Raw genomic sequence first — 8,417 nt, 5'->3', positions numbered from 1 at the left:
TTAGGGATCAGTTTACTATCGATTTACGGTTTCCACCCCTTCGTTCCCGCTGTTTGTAAATATTTTTGCAACTCCCTCCATCAACTAGTGCCAAACTTCTTTCGGTTGTTGTGCGGGGTCATTGTTCTATTCCACCTGCACGACATTCCTCTTACTCCCCGGGTCTTTCATTATTTTTATTACCCGAAATTGTCCAAGACGGGGACTTTTCTTTTCCAAGCCCAAGTGAGCTTAGTCTTCTTCAACAAAATGCCGACCTCCAACAAACATTGGAGGGGATACTTCTTTTTTGTGCGCCTTCCCGGGTGGCTAGACTTCCCGACTAGCTGGCAGCTCGAAGTGGCGCCTCAGCCTCCCTTAAAACAGTACAAAAGCCGATCAGACTACGTTAACACAGTTTCAATTTTGGTCGGTCAGAAGTATGACATTCACAAGTTGTTGATGGAGGGTGTCCTCTACATCTTCGGGTTGAGTCCGATCCGAACCTGGCTTCTGTCAGCCTAGGTATGAAACTTCTTCACTCCTTCCTTTGATTCTAACTGATTTGTCTTCCTCTTTTGCAGCCGAAGTCATGCAACGTGCTCGTCTGTCCGGCAAAGCTAAGCTGTTGGACGCTGTGATCAATGCGGTAGCTGTTGAGAAATTGGAGAACCGCGGCCTGCAGTCGGTCGGCTCTTAAGAAGATCCGCTTGGAGAGAGCGAGGGAATGCCCGCACTGGTGGGCGAAGGGGCAACCAGTCGGACTCCTAGCGGTGGGGCGGCTTTAGGCTCACAACAACCCCCTGAACGGCTGAAGGGAGTCCAGGTTGAGGGGGCGTCCGGCTCGGCCTCCTCAGGAGAGCCACTACTCAAGGGCAAGAGGCGCCGGGCGGAGACCTCCTCGCGCTCCGCTTCTTCGATGGTGAGGACCGCTGAGCGGGTCGAGACTTCGACCCCTACTCCCATTCTAGAAACTGCGGTCGCTAGACAGTGTCGAAGACAGTGTGACTGACCTATATAGATTTCTTCTTTTATTAGTTCATTTAGAAAGACGGATTTGATATCCATCTGATAGAGCTTGAACCCTTTATGGGTTGTATAGCTAAGTAACATTCTAATGGACTCTAGTCTAGCTACTGGGGCATAAGTTTCATCGTAGTCAAATCCCTCTACTTGACTAAACCTTTTAACAACTAGCCTATCTTTGTTTCTAGTGGTTTTCTCAGTTTCGCTTAGTTTATTTCTGAACACCCATTTTATTTCTATTATCTTTTTATTTTTAGGTGGTGGTACTAAGCCCCAGACTTGGTTTCTCTCAAATTGAGCTAGTTCCTCTTGAATAGCTATGAACCAGTCTGGGTCAAGTAAGCATCCAGCTATAGTTTTGGGTTTAATTTTTAAAATTAGGGATATTTGACTTAGGTTTCTAAAGGATGACTTAGTCTGAACCCTTAGATCTGGATCACCAATTATTTGGTCAATTGGGTGATTTGGGTTGACTCTTATGATTCTAGAAGGCTGATTCACTTGAAGTTGATCTTCCTCTTTGTGATTTAAACATTCACTGATTTCCTCTTGATTATTGTTACCTTGAACAAAATCAATTGATTGAATCTGAGTTTGTTCTAGGTTTTGATTAGACTCTTCAAATTTCACATTTGAGGTTTATTCCATTCTTAGTGTAACTTTATTATAAATTCTATAACCTCTACTATTCAATGAATATCCTACAAAAATTTTATTTTCTATTTTAGAAGTAAACTTTCCTAAGTGTTCTCTTATGTTTAGTATGTAGGCTGGACACTCAAATACTTTAAAATATTTGATATTGGGTTGTTTATTATAATATATTTCAAAGAAGGTTTTATTATGAGTTTTATTTAGTGTAGTTCTATTTTGCACATAATATGCTGTACTAACAGCTTCTGTCCAAAAGTATTTAGGTAAGTTGTATTCATTTAACATTATCCTAGAGACTTCAAGTAGAGTTCTATTTTTTCTTTCTACAATTCCATTTTGTTGAGGTGTTTTAGGACACAAGAATTCGTGATGATATCTGTTTTCAAAATAAAATTGGTTAAAGTTATGATTTTTAAATTCACCTCCGTTGTCACTTCTAATTCTTTTAATTTTTAGATCTTTTTCATTTTCAACTTGTTTATAAAAATTCGTGAAGATTTCAAATGTTTCATGTTTATTTTTTAAGAATTTTACCCAGGTGAATATAGAATAGTCGTCTATTATTACTAGACAATATAAACTACCATTTATTGATTTGACCCCATGGAGTCAAATAAGTCTAAGTGTAAAAGTTTTAGTATTGAGTTTGTTTGAAATTGATTAGTTGGCTTGTGAGTAGATTTTGTCTGTTTTTCTTGTTGACAAATATTACACATTGTTGAGTCTAAGTTAGATAATTTTGGTAATCCCTTAACTAATCCATTTAATTTACTTATATTTCTGAAGTTAATGTGTGACATTCTTCTATGCCATTACCAGATTTCTTCTTTTTATGTTAAATAACACTTAACTGAAGAAGTGGTTAGGTTAATTGCATAGATGTTGTCTTGTCTAAACCCTTTTAGACTTATAGTAGGGTTATCTAAGTGCTTAATTAAGCATTCCGAAGATAAAAACCTAGTCTTAGATCCAATGTCACATAATTGACTAATATTAAGAAGATTATAATTGAAATTTTCAACAAGTAATACTTTTGTAATAATAAAGTTAGTTCTAAGTTCAATATTACATATATCAATTATCTTGAGTTTTTCATTGTTCCCAAAGACAATTATTCCTAAACTTTTGTAGGTTAGTTCAGTGAATTTGATGTGATCTCCAGTCATATGCTTCGAGCAACCACTGTCCAAGATCCATTTGATTTTCTACACCATGTAGGAGTTAAGATTAGTTTGAGTTTGAATTTAATTTTACTTGAAATGATTTTAAGTTCAACTATTTTTTTAAGGCAAATTAAAGTTAAAATTTTTAAGGCTAAAATAATTTTTTAAGTTAAAAAGATTTTAAAAATAATTTTTAAGTTAAAATAATTTTTAAAATAATTTTAGTTAAAATAATTTAAGTTAAAAAGATTTTTTTAAAAAAAGTTAAAAAGATTTTTTTTAAGTTAAAAGATTTTTAAAATAATTTTTAAAATCAAAAAGATTTTTAAAATAATGTTTTTAAGTTAAAAAGAATTTGTAAGTTAAAATAAATTTAAGTTAATTTGAATTTAATTTAATTGATTTGATTTAATTTAATTTGATTTAATTTAATTTAATTTAATTTGATTTAATTTAATTTAATTTGATTTAATTTAATTTAATTTAATTTGATTTAATTTAATTTTGGTTCTTAGTTATCTCACCCAATCTAAATTTTCAATCAGGAATCTTATAATTTTGTGAGATGTGTTAAATTCAATTTCAGGATTTAATTTAACTTTGTGTTAGATTCAGATTAGTTTCGGACTCAATAAATAGATATTTTTTGGATAACTTCTAGATTATGATGAATTACTTGAATATTATTAGAATAATCATACCTTTAAAAATTTTCAAATTGTGTTATGGGTACAGAAAAGAAAGGGATAGCCGCACCTTGTCGAAGATAGTGTGGCTTGCTCTCTCAAGGGAATGATGAACACAACAAACTGATTGTGGTCGGGGCTGGAGTTGCTCAGCTCTTAAGTGGAGGCTTCTTCCTCTATCAAATCAAAGGGTGACGAGGGCATTTATAGTAGAGTTGCAATAGACAGAGAACAATGGAGATGGGATGACTCATAAATGGGATGGACAACGAATAGGCTACGACTTTGAAATGGAGAGAGGGAGGGTAATGGGTGCGATGGAAACTCTGAGGTGATGTCGCAAACAACAAAAGCAAAAACAAAAAACTTTGTCCAACACTCAAGTACACATCAATACCGCATCTTGTCAAACATTTGCCATGCTTGAAACTAAAAGGCTACCAGAAAGGTTTAGACATTCAAAGCAACCTCCTTTGTTTTTTTGTTATTCCTCAACAATATTGGAGAATCTCGAGTGCATTAGCATACATTGATTTCCGTCGGAAACAAAAATATTATTTAGCTACAAGTAGTTTCTTGCAAGTTCCCATCTACCGAGCAAAGAAAAGAAAGCAGATTTAACGTAGTACAGAAAACAATCACGCTGTAGACTTAAAATTTATGGTAGCATGTTAAACCGTGTAGATTCATTCAGTTTTATCCACTGAACTTAGTATAAAATCTTGATCTAATTAGTTAGAATCCGTAAGGGGTAGCTTCAGTTAGTTTCACTCAGCCAAATGCATCAGGTCGAAGTCATATCTTCCTAGATATGCATAGACTGAGCTTTCCTAACCTACTATCATCCAAAACATCATCAGTACCATAGGTCAAGTTAAACTGTTGTCCCTTTTTAAGCTAATCCTAATTATCCTGCCGGATAGGTTATTTTTGGAGGTGTCAGCTATTCTAGAACCTCCCCCTGTATTATTGATTTATTTTAGGTTTTAGTTTTTTGTTTATGTCAACTACTTTTATAATTGAAATTGACCTGATGATAGTATGAATTTGGATAGGTTCTAAAATAGTTTGATTTTGGTTTAGTTGGTCTAGGTTTGTGTTTTAACTTTTGATTTGGTTTATCTGATTTTACATAATATATTTTATCTTTGGGTATATAATATTGGTGAATACCTACTTGTGTGTTTAAGCACGCTTTCGGAACTCATGCTTTAGTTTGTTGTTTGCGCTGCGTTATTAGTGATATAAAGGATTTATTTGAATTTGACTTGTATCCAAGTCCAGTTTTATTGTAAACAACCTTTTGACTGTTTAAGATAAAATCTAAATTTTTAGTTCTAGTTGTAAACTTTTCTAAAAGCCCTTTTAGTTTTATAATTTCAGTTTTTAGTGTTAAATTTTCCTCCTCAAGTGTTAAAATTCGATTTGGATTTGATTTTTCAATTGTTCCTTGAGTTGTTGGTTTTCCTCAAGGACCATTTTATTTTTATTCTATTGTTCGGTTAATTTTCTATTCAAACATGAAATAACCTTAAAATTTTTTTTGGTTAAATAGAAATTTACCTCATCGGGACCTTCGGAAATGAGTATGGACTCGTGGCTCGATTCGAGTTCGGACTTGTCTTCCGATTCGTCCTCCGATTATGACTCGCGAGTCATCAGCGCGAGGTGGCTTTGGTACTTCTGCTCTTCGGCTTCTGATTCCTCTGAAGACGAATCGTCCCACATTGCTTTGAGTGTCTTCTTCTTGGTTGTCTTTGACTTATCATTCTTCAATTTTGGACAATCATTCTTGTAGTGACCCTGCTTGTTGCATCTGAAGTAGATCATGTTTCTTGGTTCAGTTATGGAGTTGATCTTCTGCAGGTCTTTTCTGCTGAAGTTATTCTTTCTCCTGGTGAATATCTTTCTTACCAAGTTCACTAGGTACTCTTCGTCTTCTGAATCTTGGTCAGACTCATCTTCAGGTTCAGACTTGATCTTTGTCTTTTCCTTGGAGAAACCTGCAAAAAGAGCGATACCCTTCTCGGTTCTGGCGTTAGTTTGCTCGTGTAGCTCAAGTTCACAGTTTCATGCCCCGGGGGAGTTCCTGCCAAAGGAAATTTCGACAGCATCTCCCCTGTACGGGTGACAATCTGAAACTTATCTACAAAGCCCTTAGGGCCCCTCAATCCTTGGCCAACACGGCCGGAACATATACAATAAAATAACAAACATCCACGCAGTTTATATAGTACGACCTTCGGCTGTCATCACAATACGAAAAATCGAAAACAAACATCCAAACTTACCTCTTCTGCTGTCCGACAAGCACTTAACAATACATACCAAATAAAAACCCACCGAGCAAGTCGAAAGTCTAACCAGTCCAATACCTTAAGAAAAACCATACAAAATCCAGGGTGCAAAACCAATACAAGTCTAGAACATAGCTTCTAAGCAAATAAACAGGAAACCAAAAGACCAAAACGAAAATTGTTGTGACAATGGGACTAGCAACTGGAACCTCCTGACGACCTTAACCTGAAATAAGAAAATAAGACAACGGTGTGAGTTCAATAACTCAGCGGGGTATCAAGTTGACATGCATAGTAAGATATATCTAATAGTAATAATCATGTAGTACAGTCTCCTGATCAAAAATAGGAAATGCGAAGACTGAACAAGCAAAGAAGTTGTACTCACTTGGGCCTCCTATCCAGATATAAAGGTCGTCAAACCAAACCCATCATGTCTCCTGTATGCATGTCAATCATATGCAACCACAGAAATGCAGCACCCAATATGTAGCAATCACAAGCAATAAATGCAATCCATGTATATGATGTAAATGACATGATCACCCCTGATGCTAGTCAACCATCTTACACACAATGGTGAGACCGAGTGGGTAGGGCTATGACAATTGTATACTCTACCATCACTACTCCTGAGTGACCAAGTGGATAGGATGCTGTCGGAGTACACCTATCCTCCTACCCCAAATATAGTGGGGGAGCCTAAGCTCTCATCTCCCTATATCATAGTCAAGGGGAGGGATCTCTGCCCCTTACATGCTGCAGTCATCGCTATCCATGAGCGGACCAAAGGAGCCCTAACCGAGTAAACTGCACACACCCTGCCTAATGTAGCACTAACCTATGAGTGGTTGTGTGTGCAGATCATGTAACTGGTGATGTGCTCAACAATAATGAAGCCGACAATCGCTTAGCATGCAGTCATGCAAGATGGTGCATGATACTAATCATGTAGATCCTGACAGTATACACCTCCATATAATATGTACCAAAAAGGAAATAAGTCCATACAATGATCTAGGTATCATAAATCTAGGTACAAAAGTCAGATATGTCAAATAACTAGTCTATTTCACAGTAGAGCAATGTATGCCACTATTTCTATGAACAAGAGTACACATGGCAACAATCAAGAGTATATAAGCATGAATGCATAATAGATAACAATAAAGGCAGACTATAAGTACTAAGTAGTGACATACCAAAGCAGATGCAAACATAACTGTTACTACTATCTATAACCTACTATGCATATGAAAATGACAATATCAAAAGAGATAAGTCAAAGGTACTCGCCTAAAAAATGGAGATCGTATCTGAAATAGATCTCACGTCGAGACGCTCATCACGAATCAAAGTTCTGTAATACATGACATACAGATTTAGCTAATTACATATAAATTTATTAGTTAAATCAAATCCCCAACTAAATCTAATCCATTGATAAACTAGAATTAGCTTCATTAACCCTAATCGTTCCACTATTCAATTAGATTAAGTCCATACATAAATCAACCTAAGCTCACCCAAATATAAATCTATCCTTTAACCATGTAATCCAATTCATACTTAATTCAATGCATTTACCTCAATATACAGTTCTTGCTAATATTGTTATGGTTCCAGCTCCACAAAACACAACTATACTTGCTGGAAATTAGTGGCCGGAGTTGGATGATGCTGTTGACCACCCAAATAGATGCCCCAAATCAAATATGTATCTAGATCCTGCATAGATCAATCAAGATTAATTCAATCACCTTACCGTATATCTGTGTCGGAAGTGCCAGAGATCAGGTCAACCAGTCGAAGGGAAGAACTCAGCCGGTATGCTTCAGTAGTCAAGTGCGCTCAGGTATTGGCGATGAGTGATCAGTGGCGACAGGGGAAATGTCACTAGGGTACGGCTTGAAGAAGAAAGTGTTGGAATCGTGTCGACGCTAGGGCACAACACAACGCTAGGCCTGATGATGGCGATCGAGCGAATCGATGGCTAGATCTAGGCCCCCTGCCTTTGGCCGATGACTCCCGATCCACGTTGGATCTGAAGAGGTGATGAGATCCAGCGATCGAAAGAGGAGAAGGAAAAAGGAAATCGGGTGGAAGTTAGGGCAGACGACTATGAGGAGAGGTAGTCGGTGACCCCCCCCCCCCCCCCCCCAATAGCCGATGGTGAAGAGGGACGGCTAGGGCATGAGGCCAGCCATCGTTTGACGCCGACGACGGGTCGGGGAAGACACTGGTGCTCGCGATGGAGAAGGACCGAGGAAATCGGGCAGAGGCGAGATGGGGGGTGACGCGGGGAGAAAAGGAGAGGGCTTGAGGCTTTGTACGCGTGGGAGGAGAAGAGGAAGAGGTCGGCGTCGGTTGGGGGAAGATGAGGAGCTCGGGGAAGAGGAGAAGGAAATAGCGTGATTTGGGGATCGAGAGGAGAAGATAAAAGGAGAAGAAAAAGAAACAAAAATAAAAACAAAAACCTAGGTTTTTAATTGAAACTTAGGTTTTATTAACTCAATCAACTCCCATATTTGGGTATCCCAAACAGACTTTTCCCAAGCATATAAATGCATCTCCTTAACATACGTCATACGAGCTCCGATTAAATCTCAAAA

The 8,417-nt window shown here is 37.4% G+C and overlaps 1 long non-coding RNA gene across 1 annotated transcript; it reads right to left on the bottom strand.

Annotated features, from left to right (window-relative positions):
* Positions 1-5,856: 5,856 nt before the first annotated feature.
* Positions 5,857-7,961, bottom strand: LOC122005130. The gene is made up of 3 exons (XR_006118331.1): positions 7,571-7,961; positions 7,393-7,485; positions 5,857-7,165 (listed from the first exon to the last, which is right to left on the bottom strand). It is a non-coding gene; the product is annotated as an uncharacterized LOC122005130 (long non-coding RNA).
* Positions 7,962-8,417: the final 456 nt, after the last annotated feature.

This window comes from Zingiber officinale, chromosome 7B (assembly GCF_018446385.1).
Source record: "Zingiber officinale cultivar Zhangliang chromosome 7B, Zo_v1.1, whole genome shotgun sequence".
Taxonomy (NCBI): Eukaryota; Viridiplantae; Streptophyta; class Magnoliopsida; order Zingiberales; family Zingiberaceae; genus Zingiber; species Zingiber officinale.
The sequence above is the reverse complement of the archived record's forward strand: the minus strand, read 5'-3'. Positions and strand labels throughout refer to the sequence as shown.